We start from the raw sequence: 16,456 nt of genomic DNA, 5'->3' as shown, positions 1-16,456 counted from the left end.
CTTGCCTGGAAAATCCCATGGACAGAGGAGCCTGGCAGGCTACAGTTCATGGGGACATGACTGAGTGACTTCACTTTCTTTCATTTTTTAAATTCTTATGAGTATATACCTAGACATGGAATTGTCAGATCATAGGGTAATTCTATGCTTAACTTTTTGAGGGACTGTCAAACTGTTAGCACATCATTTTTTATTTCCGGGTTTTTAACTCCAAGGTCAGTGGCTCTCATTTCCACGACTCTCATGTCCATGTGTTAAAGGGTCAACTATAACTGAAAACTCAGCTGCCAAAAAAGCTTCCACCAAGGTGAGGTGGACTTCTGTGTCTACCTTGCTGATGAGAACTGGTTTTAATTTAGTAGTGGCACAGCAAGGATTGAAATAGTTAGCAAGCATTCTCAATGTTGGAAGAGTTCAATATTTGACATCAAAGTCATAGCAATCAACATTACATCTTTAAAATTATCATGTAAAATTATCATGTAAAATTATCATGCAGAATAATATCTGCATAGGTCAAACTAATATAGAAGGTACTGATAGGTATTGTATCAGCAGGTTAACCAAGGACACATCCAAGAGTTGATTTCTGATTGTCCAGATTTTGAACAAAAAATTAATTCAAGAAATCGAGTAGGCCAGCTAAAGCAAAAACTCGTAATGCAATATGAAAATATTCTCTGGTAATCAAATAGCCCCAAACTGGAGGCAAGCCAATTCTCATTCACAAAACATCTGGAATTGTCCATGGATTTTCACATAGGCCTAGTTGTGTTTTCCTAGCCCTGTCATTGCCTGGACCCTTGGCAGTGATGACCACTTTTCCCCCCTCCCCAAGAAGGCCCTGCAGTTAATTTTTTTTCTTTTTTAAAACTCTTCATTTGTATCGAAGTACAGCCAATTAACAGTTTCAGGTGGACAGCAAAGGGACTCAGCCATACATATACATGTATTTGTTCTCCAAATTTTTCTCCCATCCAGGCTGCCACATAACATTGTGCAGAGTTCCCTGTGCTATATTGTAGGACATTGTTGGTTATCCATTTTAAATACAGCAGTGTGCACCTTTCCATCCCAAAATCTTTGATTATCACTTCCCTACATCCTTCCCCCCTGGCAACCATAAGTTCATTCTCTGTGAGTCTGTTTCTGTTTTGTAAACAAGTTCATTTGCATAATTTCTTTTTAGATTCTGCATATAAGGATATGCTTCATTTTTAATGGCTGTGTAATATACAGTTAATTTTAAAAAAATTGTCATTTGGGTGCTTTATTGCCTCTTCATGTATCTAATAACTTATTTTACTCTTTGTTAGGTGTAATTATGAGAGCTATAGTTTTATTTCTAGAAATTCTATTTTTTAAACTACTCATTATTTTCCTTTATTTTTTCCATTAAAATTATTTGTTTATTTATTTGGCTGCACTGGGTCTTAGCTGTGGCACATGGGATCTCTAACTGCAGCATGCAAACTCTCAACTGTGGCATGTGGGATCTAACTCCCTAGCTAGGGATCGAACCTGGGCTCCCTGCATTGGGAGCTGGGAGCTTTAGCCACTGGTCCACCAGGGAAGTCCCTCATTGTTTTTCATAGTGACATAGTGACTCTTTTCTTAGGGTTTATTCCTTCCCTGATTAATTTAATTATGCTTATGCCATAAATTTTAGTGTTATGTTATTCTATCTCAAGTCTTTAGGGCTCTAATCCTGCTATTTGCTGTGTCTGTTAACTCATGCATAGTTTTTCCTTATGTGTTTTTTTTTAAAATTTTGATTGTGAGGTCATCATTTGATTGATGAGAATAGCTTATGGCCTGGATTGTGAAAGTCTCCTCCTAGAGAGATGTTCCATTTAATTCTGGGTTATCACTGGCTTGGTGAAAATTGTATCACTGGTGGTATAAACTGCTATAAGAATCTCTTGGTCCAGAGGTTCTGGGGCCATGAGAATAACCAAAAATGAAATAGCCAAGAGAAAAGCAAAACCAAAGCCCCATGAAACAAAGCTTCAGGTTTTCCATCTCAATTGAAAGTATTTTATTTTAATATTTTTCCTCATTTAGAGTCTAAGCAAAAAGTAGTGATGTTCCTTGTTATTCAGTACTGGTGGATGGATTTTTTTCTAGGTCACCTTTTTCTTTTTTAACTGAACATCCTGCTTATAGCTGATCCTGGCTGTGTGTGTGGGTCTTAGGTCCAATTTCCTAGTCTTTGCAGAACTAAAAACTTATCTCCAGATCTTACAAGGTGGCAATACCTAAGCCCTTAAGTTACTGAGTTCTATCATCTTCCTTGGAAGCTCCAGAGTCTCAGTATTCTAACTACTCTGTGCTTTTCTCTTGTCTCTATGTATCTTTCTTCCTGTGCGTTCATCTATGTATGTGTGTATTTGCGACCTGATTGACTAAATCCGGCTTGAACATCTTGGTTCATGTACTGTTGAAGCTTAGCTTGGAGAATTTTGAGCATTACCTTGCTAGCATATGAAATGAGTGCAACTGTGTCTGACTCTTTGTGACCCTCTGGACTGTAGCCAACCAAGCTATTCTGTCCATGGGATTCTCCAGGCGAGAATAGTGTAGCAGGTTGCCATTTCCTACTCCATGGGATCTTCCTGACCCAGGCATCCAACCTGCCTCTTGCACCTCCTGCACTGGAGGCATGTATACATTTAAGGTTTTATCTTTTCAGTCATAAATTTATCCAACATTTCCAGGGTATGAAAATAGAGAACTTTCAAGTACCTTACCTAGTTCTTTCTTACTTTGCAAAATTAGAAACCATTAGGAATTTTCAGAATCCATTGAGCTGCAAATCTCTCATCTTTAAAATAAAAATCATGATACTATCTCACAGCTTTGTTTGGACAATTCAGTTAAAACATTCACCTACTCACCCAGCTCAGAAACTGGCATGTGGTGAACACTAAATGGTCACCTAGTGTTTATTCTCTTCATGGTACTCTAAGGTATGACAGCTACTTCACATCCTGCTCTGCAATACTGACCAAGGAAGGACCTAGGGTGGCAAACACCATGACCTCTGGAGGCTTCCAGTGTATTAACTGATATTGCTGCTGACAACAGAAGCATTGAAAAGATGTATTTTTAGTCCATTCTAGTAAGCAAAAAGCAAACATTTAAACAAGCATTTTAGATAGTGTCATTCTATTAAGCAGGGCTCAGTAGTGAGAATAGACTAGGGGCTGCATCCAGGTGAGAATCCTTTTTTTCTGTTCCTTTTCAAACATTTCCAGGCTGATTTGTTCCTGAACCCTCATGGTAGGAGATATTTCTGTGCACTTTTTGTTTTTTCTATGCGTCTTTTAAAAATTCAAACTCAAGATTTGAGAAAGGGATAGAGTAGACAATCACTGTCTAATGACATAAAAAATGCTATACCAACATTATTAAAATTACAAGCAGAAGAAAGAAAATATTCCTGTATAATCCCATAGTCTTAAAGTATTATAATTTTAATTATCCTTGATCCATGTACTCCTTTTCACCTGTATACATTTTGCATTCTTAAATAATTTCAATCTCGAAGAAGGGCAATGCCAAAGAATGCTCAAACTACCACATCATTTCACTCATTTTACATGCCAGCAAGATAATGCTCAAAATTCTCCAAGCGAGGCTTCAATAGTACATGAACCAAGAACTTCCAAATGTTCAAGCTGGATTTAGAAAAGGCAGAGGAACCAGAGATCAATTTGCCAACATCTGTTGGATCATAAAAAAATCAAGAGAATTCCAGAAAGACATCTACTTCTGTTTCATTGACTATGCTAAATCTTTTGACTGTGTGGATCACAACAAACTGTGGAAAATTCTTAAAGAGATAGAAATGCCAAACCAGCTTACCTACCTCCTGTGAACCCTGTATGCAAGTCAAGAAGCAACAGCTAGCACTGGGGATGAAACAATGGACTGGCTCCAAATTGAGAAAGGAGTGCATCAAAGCTGTGTATTGTCACCCTGCTTATTTAACTTATATGCATCATGAGATATGCTGGGCTGGATGAAGCACAAACTGGAATCAAGATTGCTGGGAGAAATAACAGGAACTGCAGATATGCCGATGACACCACCCTTATGGCAGAAAGTGAAGAGGAACTAAAGAGCCTGTTGATGAAAGTGAAAGAGGAGAGTGAAAATTTGGCTTAAAACTCAACATTAAAAAAATGAAGATCATGGCATCTGGTCCTACCACTTCATGGCAAATAGATGGAAAAACAATGGAAACAGTGACAAACTTTATTTTTCTGGGTTCCAAAATCACTGCAGATTGTGAATGCAGCCACAAAATTAAAAGATGCTAGGTTGCTCCTTTGGAGAAAATCTATGACCAACCTAGACAGCATATTAAAAAGCAGAGACATTACTTTACCAATAAATGTCTGTCTAGTCAAAGCTATGGTTTTTCCAGCAGTCATATATGGATGTGAGAGCAGGACTATAAAGAAAGCTGAGCAACAAAGATTTGATGCTTTTGAACTGTGCTGTTGGAGGGGAGAGTCCCTTGGACTGCAAGGAGATCCAACCAGTCAATCCTAAAGGACATCAATCCTGAATATTCATTAGAAAGACTGATGCTGAAGCTGAATGCTTTGGCCACCTGACGCGAAAAGCTGACTCACTGGAATAGTCCCTGATGCTGGGAAAGACTGAAGACGGGAGGAGAATGGGATGATGGAGGATGAAATGGTTGGATGGCATCACCCACTTGACAGACATGAGTTTGAGCAAGTTCTGGGAGATAATGAAGCACAAGGAAGCCTGGTGTGCTGCAGTCCATGGGATCACAATGAGTTGGACACGACTGAGCTACTGAACAACAGTAATCATGTGGATACAAGTTTCTGTCATCCTTTATATCAGAAATATTTTCATTATTCTTTATAACTCTATTTTACAGACTTGTGGTGAAGTATATATAACACAAAACTTACTGTTTAAACATTTAAAAATGTACAATTCAGTGGTAAATACACTCACATCATTGTGCTTCCATCACTGTTATCTATTAATTTCCACAACATTTCATCATCCCAAACTGAAATTCTAATCTGTGAAACACTAGCTTCATGTAACCTCCTTCCTTCAGCCCCTAATAAAACCATTGTACTTTCTGTCTCTGTGAATCTGTAGGTTTATAATCTTTATGATTAAACAATATTCTATCAAAGTATTATATTATAAAAATCCTCCCTTTACTTAATTACAAAATTTTTTGGTCATGACAAGTTCTGCTATGTTGACCATAACTGTACATAATGCTCTCTCCTTTTGGACTGCCTTGGACTTTTTTCTTATATGTACTGACCAGCATCTTTTGATCATGCCTACCTCACCCCATATTTGAAGAGTTTTGCACATACTGAGAAACACCTCCCCAAAGTGGATGGTAAAGCTCACTCTCCCAGTATCCCTGCTACATGAAGGACCTGGGCCCTTCCATATATACATCTATAAGAGACTCCACTTTGGAAAGGGGCAGCATGAGGGGGAAGTGTAGGGTCAACCCACTGACAAGCTTGTGGGGAAAGGCTTCGGGCACCTTGGAGGCAATAGCTTGGTGCTGGATGTCCAGGACCTGAGCTGTCTATAGACTCATGTCTGTCCAGGCAAAGTGGTGACCTCCTGGTGCCCCATGATGTGGTTGGCCCTTATCCCTGGATGCATAGCTCCCAAGGCTCTTCTTTACCTTGCATCCCAGAGAGCCTGTAAGTTTCCCGAAGTCTTTTAAGAAATTCCCTTCCTGCTTGAACTAGCCAAGGTGGATTCTGTTGTTTTCCATTAATCATATAGATTATTTCCTTAGACTATAAAAAACAGAGGTTACTGCCTCAAAGAGTATAATTTTTAAAAAATGGCTCTGCTAAACGTTTCTATTTTCTTCCAAAAGGGTTGAACCAATTGATAATATGTTACCAGAAACATATCATTAAGCTTGATCCAACAATATTTTCTAACATATTAATTAATACTTGAAAAAATTAAGGTATAGTTGATTTACAATAGCATGTGAGTTTCAGGTATACAATAGAGTGATTCACAATTTCAAATGGGTATATTCCACTTGTACTTATTATAAAATATTGGCTATATTCCCTGTTGCTATACAATATATCCTTGTAACTTATTTTATATGTAGTAGCTTGTATCTCTTAATCCCCTACCCCTAACTTGCCCCCCACATACTAGTAACCACTAGTTTTTTCTTTGTACCTGGGAGGATTTTTTTTTTGTTATGTTTATAGTTAGTTTCATTGTTTTAGATTACACATATAAGTGGTATTATACAGTACATATCTTTCTCTAACATTTCACTAAACATAATACCTTCCAAGTCCATCCATGTTGTCACAATTAGCAGAATTTCATTCTTGGTTATGACTGAGTAGTATCCTGTTGTGTATATATGCCACATCTTCTTTATTCATTAATTTGTTGATGAACACTTAGGTTGCTTTCACATCTTGGAAATTGTAAATAATACTGCTATGAACATTGGGGTGGAAGTATTTTTTTTCCAATGAGTAGTTTCATTTTTTTCTGTATTTATATACCCAGAAGTGGATTGATGGATCATAGGGTAGTTCTATTTTTAGTTTTTAAAGGAACTTCCATACTGTTTTCCATAGGGTCTGCACCAATTTACATTTCCATCACTAATGTATGAGGGTTCTCATTTTTTTACATCCTCTCCAACATACGTGATCTGTAGACTTTTTTATGATAGCCATATTAAGCGGTGTGAGGTGGTATCTCTGTGGTTTGGATATGCATTTCTCTGATGACTAGCAATGTTGAACATCTTTTCATGTACCTGTCAGCTATCTGTATATCATCTTTGGAAAATTGTCTATCCAGGTCTTCTGCCCATTGTTTAATCTTTTTTTTTTTTTTCGTTTTATGTTGAGTTGCATGAGCTGTTTAGTTACTTTGGATACTAACCACTTATTGATCATACAATTTACAAGTATTTTGCTTTATTCAGTTGGTTCTATTCCATTTTTTCAATGGTTTCCTTTGCTGTACAAAAAATTTTCAGTTTAATTAGGTCCCATTTATTTTTGCTTTCATTTCTTTTTCCTTAGAGACAGAGTAAAAAAAGATCCCCTATGATTTATGTCAAAGAATGTTTAGCCTATGTTCTCTTCTAGGAGTTTTTGATAAGTTAAGGTCTTACATTTAGGTCTTTAATCCATTTTGAGTTTATTTTTGTGTGTGCTATTAGAGAGTGTTCTGATCTCATTCTTTTACATGTAGCTACCTAGTTTTCCCAGAACCACTTATTGAAGAGATTGTGTCTTTTCTCCATTGTATATTCTTGCCTCCTAAGCTGGAGATTAATTAACCATAAATGTGTGGGTTTATTTCTTGGCTCTTTATTCTGTTCTATTGATCTATGTGTCTGTTTTTGTGCCAGTACTATGCTGTTTTGATTACTGTTACTTTGTGGTATAGTCTGAATTCAAGGAGGATAATATCTCTAGCTTTACTTTTTTCTAAAGGTTGCTTTGGCTATTGTGGGCCTTTTGTGGTTGCATGTAAATTTTAGGATTAATTTTTCTAGTTCTGTGAAAGTGTCATGAGCATTTTGATACAAGTTACATTAAATCTGTAGACTTTTCTGGGTAATATGGCCATTTTAACAATATTTATTATTCCAATCCAAGAACATAGTATATCTTCCCAGTTTTCTGCATCATTTTCAAATTTCTTCATCAAAGTTTTTATAGTTTTCAGAGTATAGGTTTTCACCTTCACTATTAGTGTACAGAAAAGGCAACAAATATTAATCTTGTTTGCAGAATTCATCTATTAGTTCTATTGGCTTTTGGGTGGAGATTTTGTTGTTGTTGTTCAGTCACTAAGTCGTGCCTGACTCTTTGTGGCCCATGGACTGCAGCACACCAGGCTTCTCTGTCCTTCACTATCTCCCAGAGTTTGCTTAAATTCATGTCCATTAGTCAGTGATGCTATCTAACCATCTCATCCTCTGCTGCTCCCTTCTCCTTTTGCCTTCAATCTTTCCCAGCATCAAGGTCTTTTCCAGTGAGTCAGTTCTTCACATCAGGTAGCCAGAGTAATGAAGCTTCAGCTTCAGCATCACTACTTGCAATGAATATTCAGAGTTGATTTCCTTTAGGATTGACTGGTTTTTGATCTCTTTGCAGTCCAAGGGAGTCTCAAAAGTTTTTTCCAGCTCCACAGTTTGAAAGCATCAGTTCTTTGGTGCTCAGTCTCTTTATGGTCCAACTCTCACATCTGTACATGACTACTGCAAAAACTATAGCTTTGACTCTATGGAACTTTGTCATCAAGTGATGTCTCTGCTTTTTAATATACTGCCTATATGTCATAGCTTTCCTTCCAAGGAGCAAACATCTTTTAATTTCATGGCTGTAGTCACCATCTGCAGTGATTTAGGAGCTCAGGAAAATAAAATCTATCACTGCTTCCACTTATTCCCCTTCTATTTGTGATGAGCCTGAATGAAGTGATGAGCCTGAATGAAGTGATGAGCCTGAATGAAGTGATGAGCCTGAAGGCCATGATCATAGTCTTTTGGATGTTGAATTTTGAGCCAGCTTTTTCACTCTCCTCTTTCACCCTCATCAAAAGGCTCTTTAGTTCCTCTTCACTTTCTGCCATTAGAGTGGTATCATCTGCATATCTGAGGTTGCTGATATGGATTTCTATGTATAGAATCATGTCATCTGCAAATAGTGACAACTTTACTGTTTTCCCTTCTAATTTGGATGTGTTTTATTTCTCTTTCTTGTCTGATTGCTGTGACTAGGATATCCAATACTATGTTAAATAGAAATGGTGAGCATGGGCATCCTTTCTTCCTCTTGATTTGAGTAAAGGATTTCACATTTTCACTATAGAATAAAAAGTTTTTAGTTGTAAGTTTGTCATAAATGGTTGCTATTGTGTTGAGATGTATTTCCTCTGTACCCACTTTTTTCTTTCTTTCTTTTTAAAATTGAAGTATAATTGATTTACTATCTTGTGATAGCTTCTGGTGTATAGCAAACTGATTGCTCTGTTCAGATTGTCTATTTCTTCCTGATTCAGTCTTAATTGATTGCTTGTTTCCAGAAATTTGTCCATTTCTCCTAGGCTGGCCAATTCTTGGTAAATAACTGTAGTATTCTTTTATTATTCTTTATATCTTAAACTTAATTTGATGAGCCACATTCATCATTTGCTTTAGAAAGTAATTATTTCATTCATAGGTTATACTGTTTATTTCTTATCTAATTTATTGATCATTTTATAAATGCTTCATTAAATAGTAATGATAAAAGTGGTCTAATTCAATTTAGTATAATATAAATCTTAAAAATTCTTTCTCCATTAAGTAAAATGCAGACTTCTCTGAATAAGTATTATTTAATTGACCTGAAACATTTTAGCAGCATAGTCACAGGTTATGAGGTAAAATCTTGGCATCATTCAACATGAATATAGATGGGTGGAGCTTAATAACCCTATGTAATTCCAGTGATTTGGTTTTGCCTATGATTTTTACAGATAAGATCATCATCTAACAATGAGTTCTCCTGTCTATCTGAATAAGAGAAGTGGCCACTGGAGGTCATGAGGACTAAATACTGGTGAATATAGGCCAAGTAGCCACTACATAGTGTCTTAAATAAGGCCAAGTGAAAACAGAAGCTAACTTAGCATGGACATGGCATGGTTAGCAATTCAACAGACCCTGCAACTAAGAGACCAATAATAAAGGACTTGTCATGGGAATGCAGACAGGTGTTTGAGGAATGGCAAGCTGGGGTGTGCATCCTTTTTATTTTATTTTACTTTACAATAATGTATTGGTTTTGCCATACATTGACATGAATCCACCACGTAAGATGCAGTTTGGAGTTTTATATCTACAGCATAGCTCCTGGGCACTTGAAATATGTATATTCATATGCAATAGATTTCAGCCAATATTTAGTGAATCCCTGATGTGTACTAGGGCACTGTGCAGTGGGGTAGGGATACACAGATCACCAAGATCCTTGACACTTCCCCTGGTCTCAGAGAACCACAGGGTTACTGCAGGTGGGCAGAACCCCCCCCCCCCCCCACCATCAACCACACACAGAACAGTAAAGAACAATAGAAAAAAGTTGCTAAAACACTTCTTCCCACAACTGTTTCATGTTTTCTCATGTAATCCTTTCAACAACCTGATGAGATACATTATTATTTCTATGTTAGAGTTTAAAAATACTGAGATAGGGCTTTCCCAGCAGTCCAGAGGTTAAGACTTCAGACTTCCGAAGCAGGGGGTGCAAGTTTGATCCCCAGCCAAGGAACTAAGATCCCACATGCTGTGGGGGATGGCCCCCCAAAAATACTCTTTAAAAAAACCACTGGGATACACTTTATGCCTTGGTTTGTAATTTAGAATGTTTTTAGGTATCAGACAGAAGACAAAACTGAGATAACTAGACCAGGTGTCAGATGATAGGAACTGGCAGGGATTCTGAAGAACTGGGACCAATGTGCTTTACTTGAGGATGTTCAAAGTCAAGACTAACCAAATAAAAACAACCCTGTAGGCTGCCAGACCTCAAACAAAACAAAGCTGTAGGATAGGTGCAGCAGCCAGGTCCTGAGGTCTGGTCTGTTCCATCACAGCCACCCAAATTCTGCAGATGGGGAAGAAAGCTAAGGCTCTTTGATCACTCTAGCTTTCAGCCTTCTCACCCTCCACCCCTGAGAAGTGGGAGCAAGAACATCAAAGGCATCTAATATCAGTAATAATGCTCCTCCCACTCTAGTTGATTATAAAGTGTGTTGCAAAGTACCAGTGATTAAAACCATATAACTTTGGATTTGGAAGGTTCATCATTGCAGTAGAATAGGAATTTCAGAAATTCAAAATTGTAAAAGCTTTATAACATGTTAGAAACAGTATCACAGTAGGGAACAGATTTACTATTCAATGTTTTGATGAAATCGAATCTCAGTAGGGAAGAGAGTACATTCAGAGCTATACACTACAATAGATTCTCAGTAAGTCAAAGAATGAATGATTTAAAAACCACCTGTCAAAAAGAGCTTAAAGTAAACAAATTAGCTTGATTGAATGCTACTGAAGACTGTCATGGGACATCCTGAATGTCAGTATTGCCTGACTCCTGGGGCACATTCCATGTACAAAAATCTGTGGTAGCCAAAAATGCTGTAAAACACATATCAAAAAGAAAATAAATAGATTAGAGAAATTTATATCTGAAGAAGAATAAAGATGATTTAAATATATAACATTGCCATTTGATTCCACTTTGAGTGTAGTAAAAAAGGAACAGATGTTTTTGCTGATGGAAAAAAAATGCAGTATCTTATCATGTTATGAAATGTCCATCCTCAGAGTAATTAACAGCACACAAATAAGAACAACTTGGAGGTACTATTATATCCCTATTAAAGTAATAAAGCCAGTGATAAAATCCAGTGATGACAAGTCAGGAGGAGAAATAAGTTCATGAGAAATTGTATATTTGTCTGGTCTCTTTCGAGAGCAATGTGGTTCTCTCTCTCAAGGACTATGAAACTGCTAATATGTTTTGATCAAACAATTCCTTGCTCCCACACAGAAATATTTTTTAATGCCTAAAATGCTGATAACAAAATCAATTATAAAAATATAAAGGGAAATAAATAAACACATATATAGCTACTTAAATGGCAAAAGTGAGAATGATATAAAGTGAAAGATTAAAATATGGAACAATGTTCTGTGCTGACTTTGTTGATAGATAATAGAATTTTGAGTCATACTGAGACATACCAAAGGCTATAATAAAGGTCCTATATGACAAACCCACAACCAATATCATATTTAATGGTGAAAAGCTGAAAATATTTTCTCTAAGATCAGGAAAAAGACAAGAAAGTCCTCTTTTGCTGCTTTCATTCAACACACTTTTGAAGGCTTATCCACAGCAATCAGGGAAGGAAAAAAAAAGGAACCTAAATTAGAAAAGAAGAAGTAAAACTGTCACTATTTGCAGATGACATGATGCTATACATAAAAAATCCTAAAGATACCTCCAGAAAACTACTGAAGCTCATCAATGAATTTGGTAATGGTGCAGGATACAGCATCAGTGCACAGAAATCTGTTGCACTTCTGTACACTGACAACAATAGATCAGAAAGAAATTAAGGAAACAATCTTATTTACCATTGCATCAAGAAGAATAAAATGTTTAGGCATAAAGCTACATAAGGAGGTAAAACATCTGTACTCTGAAAACTGTAGGACATTGATGAAAGAAATTGAAGATGACACAAATAGATGGAAAGATATACAGTGTTTTTGGATGGGAAGAGTTAATATTGTCAAAATGACTATACTACTCAAAGTGATGTACAGATTCAGTGCAATTCCTGTCAAATTATCCCTATCAAGTTATCCATGGCATTTTCCACAGAGCTAGAATTAAAAAATATTAAAATTTGTAAAGAAATCAATTGTGAGAAAGGAAAATGGAGTTTGATGAACCAGGTTCTGTGACTTCAAACTATGCTATAAAGCTATAGTAATCAAAACAGTATAGTACAGGAACAAAAACAGGCTTATAGAAAGTGAAAGTAAGGTTGCTCAGTCCTGTCAGACTCTTTGCGACCCTATGGACTGTAGCCTACCAGGCTCCTCCATCCATGGGATTTTCCAGGCAAGAGTACTGGAGTGGGTTGCCATTTCCTTCTCCAGGGGATCTTCCCAACCCCTGGTCTCCTGCATTGAAGGTAGATGCTTTACTGTCTGAGCCACCAGGGAATTTATAGATCAATGGAACAAGAGAGAAAGCCCAGAAATAAATCAACACACCTATAGTCAATTAATCTACAACAAAGGAGGCAAGAATATACAATGGACAGCCTCTTCAATAAGTGGTACTGGGAAAACAGAGCAGCCAATGTAAAAATAAGGATTTAGAATATTTTTTAACACCATACACAAAGGTAATCTGAAAATGGATTAAAGAACTAAATTTTTAAGACTGGATACTCTAAAACTCTTAGAGGAAAACATAGGCAGAACCATCTTTGACATAAATCACAGAAACATCTTTTTTAATCCACATCCCAGGGCAATGAAAATAAAAACAAAAATAAACAAATAAACAAAAATAATATAATTAAGTTAATGGCTTTTACATAGCAAAGAAAAATATAAACTAAAGAAAACAAACAAAAAATCCCACAGAATGTGGAAAATATTTGCAAACAAAGCTACCAACAAGGGATTAACATCCAAAATATACAATTTTTGCAGTTCAATTTAAAAATCCCAATCAAAAAATAGGCAGAAGATCTATATAGAAATGTCTCCAAAGAAGGCATACAGATGACACTAAAGCACATGAAAAGATGCTCAACGTCACTAAGAATTGTAAAAGTGAAAGTCGCTCAATTGATTCCAACTTTTTGCAACCCCGTGGACTATACAGTCCATGGAATTCTCTAGGCCAGAATACTGGAGTGGGTAGCATTTCTCTTCTGCAGGGGGTCTTCCCAAGCCAGGGATCAAACCCAAGTCTCCCACATTACAGGCAGATTCTTTACCGGCTGAGCCGCAAGGGAAGAAATAATTGGAGAAACGCAAAACAAAACTACAATGAGGTATGACATAACACCAGTCAGAATGGCCAGCATTAAAAAATGTACAAACAATAAATGCCAGAGAGGTTATGACAAAAAGGGATCCCCTTACACTGCTGGTGAGAATGTAATTTTGGTGTAGCCACTATGGATAACAGTATGGAGGTTCCTTAAAAAACTAAAAATAGAACTGCCATCAGTTCAGTTCAGTTCAGTTGCTCAGTCGTGTCCGACTGTTTGCGACCCCATGAATTGCAGCACACCAGGCCTCCCTGTCCATCATCAACTCCTGGAGTTCACTCAGACTCATGTCCATCGAGTCCGTGATGCCATCCAGACATCTCATCCTCTGTCGTCCCCTTCTCCTCCTGCCCCTAATCCTTCCCAGCATCAGTCTTTTCCAGTGAGTCAACTCTTCACATGAGGTGGCCAAAGTACTGGAGCTTCAGCTTTAGCATCATTCCTTCCAAAGAAATCCCTGGGCTGATCTCCTTCAGAATGGACTGGTTGGATCTCCTTGCAGTCCAAGGGACTCTCAAGAGTCTTCTCCAACACCACAGTTCAAAAGCATCAATTCTTCGGTGCTAGCCTTCTTCACAGTCCAACTCTCACATCCATACGTGACTACTGGAAAAACCGTGGCCTTGACTAGATGGACCAGAGTCAGCAAAGTAATGTCTTTGCTTTTGAATATGCTATCTAGGTTGGTCATAACTTTTCTTCTAAGGAGGAAGCATCTTTTAATTTCATGGCTGCAGTCACCATCTCCAGTGATTTTGGAGCCCCCCAAAATAAAGTCTGACACTATTTCCACTGTTTCCCCATCTAGTTCCCATGAAGTGATGGGACCGGATGCCATGATATTCGTTTTCTGAATGTTGAGCTTTAAGCCAACTTTTTCACTCTCCTCCTTCACTTTCATCAAGAGGCTTTTTAGTTCCTCTGCACTTTCTGCCATAAGGGTGGTGTCATCTGCATATCTGAGGATATTGATATTTCTCCCAGCAATCTTGATTCCAACTTGTGTTTTTTTCCAGTCCAGCGTTTCTCATGATGTACTCTGCATATAAGTTAAATAAGCAGGGGGACAATATACAGTCTTGACACACTCCTTTTCCTATTTGGAACCAGTCCATTGTTTCATGTCCAGTTCTAACTGTTGCTTCCTGACCTGCATATAGGTTTCTCAAGAGGCCACTCAGGTGGTCTGGTATTCCCATCACTTTCAGAATTTTCCAGTTTATTGTGATCTGCACAGTCAAAGGCTTTGGCATAGTCAATAAAGCAGAAATAGATGTTTTTCTGGAACTCTCTTGTTTTTTGATGATCCAGCAGATGTTGTCAACTTAATCTCTGGTTCCTCTGCCTTTTCTAAAACCAGCTTGAACATCAGGGAGTTCACGGTTCATGTATTGCTGAAGCCTGGCCTGGATAATTTTGAGCATTACTTTACTTGTGTGTGAGATGAGTGCAATTGTGCGGTAGTTTGAGCATTCTTTGGCATTGCCTTTCTTTGGGATTGGAATGAAAACTGACCTTTTCCAGTCCTGTGGCCACTGCTGAGTTTTCCAAATTTGTTGGCATATTGAGTGAAGCACTTTCACAGCATCATCTTTCAGGATTTGAAATAGTTTAACTGGAATTCCATCACCTCCAGTAGCTTTGTTTGTAGTGATGCTTTCTAAGGCCCACTTGACTTCACATTCCAGGATGTCTGGCTCTAGATGAGTGATCACACCATCGTGATTATCTGTGTCAGGAAGATCGTTTTTGTACAGTTTTTCTGTGTATTCTTGCCACCTCTTCTTAATATCTTTTGCTTCTGTTAGGTCCATACCATTTGTGTCCTTTATCAAGCCCATCTTTGCATGAAATGTTCCCTTGGTATCTCTAATTTTCCTGAAGAGATCTCTAGTCTTTTCCCATTCTGTTCTTTTCCTTTATTTTTTTGCACTGATCGCTGAAGAAGGCTTTCTTATATCTTCTTGCTATTCTTTGAAACTCTGCATTCAGATGCTTATATCTTTCCTTTTCTCCTTTTCTTTTCACCTCTCTTCTTTTCACAGCTATTTGTAAGGCCTCCTCAGACAGCCATTTTGCTTTTTTGCATTTCTTTTCCATGGGGATGGTCTTGATCCCTGTCTCCTGTACAGTGTCACGAACCTCATTCCATAGTTCATCAGGCACTCTATCTATCAGATCTAATCCCTTGAATCTATTTCTCACTTCCACTGTATAATCATAAGGGATTTGATTTAGGTCATACCTGAGTGGTCTAGTGGTTTCCCCTACTTTCTTCAATCTGAGTCTGAATTTGGTAATAAGGAGTTCATGATCTGAGCCACAGTCAGCTCCTGGTCTTGTTTTTGTTGACTGTATAGAGCTTCTCCATCTTTGGCTGCAAAGAATAGAATCAATCTGATTTCGGTGTTGACCATCTGGTGATGTCCATGTGTAGAGTCTTCTCTTGTGTTGTTGGAAGAAGGTGTTTGCTATGACCAGTGCATTTTCTTGGCAAAACTCTATTAATCTTTGCTCTGCTTCATTCCACATTCCAAGGCCAAATATGATCCAGCAATTCCACTCCAGGGCATATGCCTGGAGAAATCCATGATTCAAAAAGATATGTGCACCCTAATGTTCCTTATCACACTATTTACAATAACCAAGACATGGAAGCAAACTAAATGTTCATTAACAGATGAATGGATTAAGAAGATGGAATATGCCAATGAATTATTACTCAGCCATAAAAAGGAATGAAATAAAGCAGAGATTATCATACTAAATGAAATAAGTAAAAAGGGAA

General features: G+C 37.5%; 1 pseudogene; it reads right to left on the bottom strand.

Moving 5' to 3' along the window:
- Positions 1 to 216: 216 nt before the first annotated feature.
- LOC138427257 (cardiolipin synthase (CMP-forming) pseudogene) lies at positions 217 to 1,946 on the bottom strand (annotated as a pseudogene).
- Positions 1,947 to 16,456: the final 14,510 nt, after the last annotated feature.

This window comes from Ovis canadensis, chromosome 21 (assembly GCF_042477335.2).
Source record: "Ovis canadensis isolate MfBH-ARS-UI-01 breed Bighorn chromosome 21, ARS-UI_OviCan_v2, whole genome shotgun sequence".
Lineage (NCBI taxonomy): Eukaryota > Metazoa > Chordata > Mammalia > Artiodactyla > Bovidae > Ovis > Ovis canadensis.
This window is presented reverse-complemented; position numbering and strand designations above follow the sequence as displayed.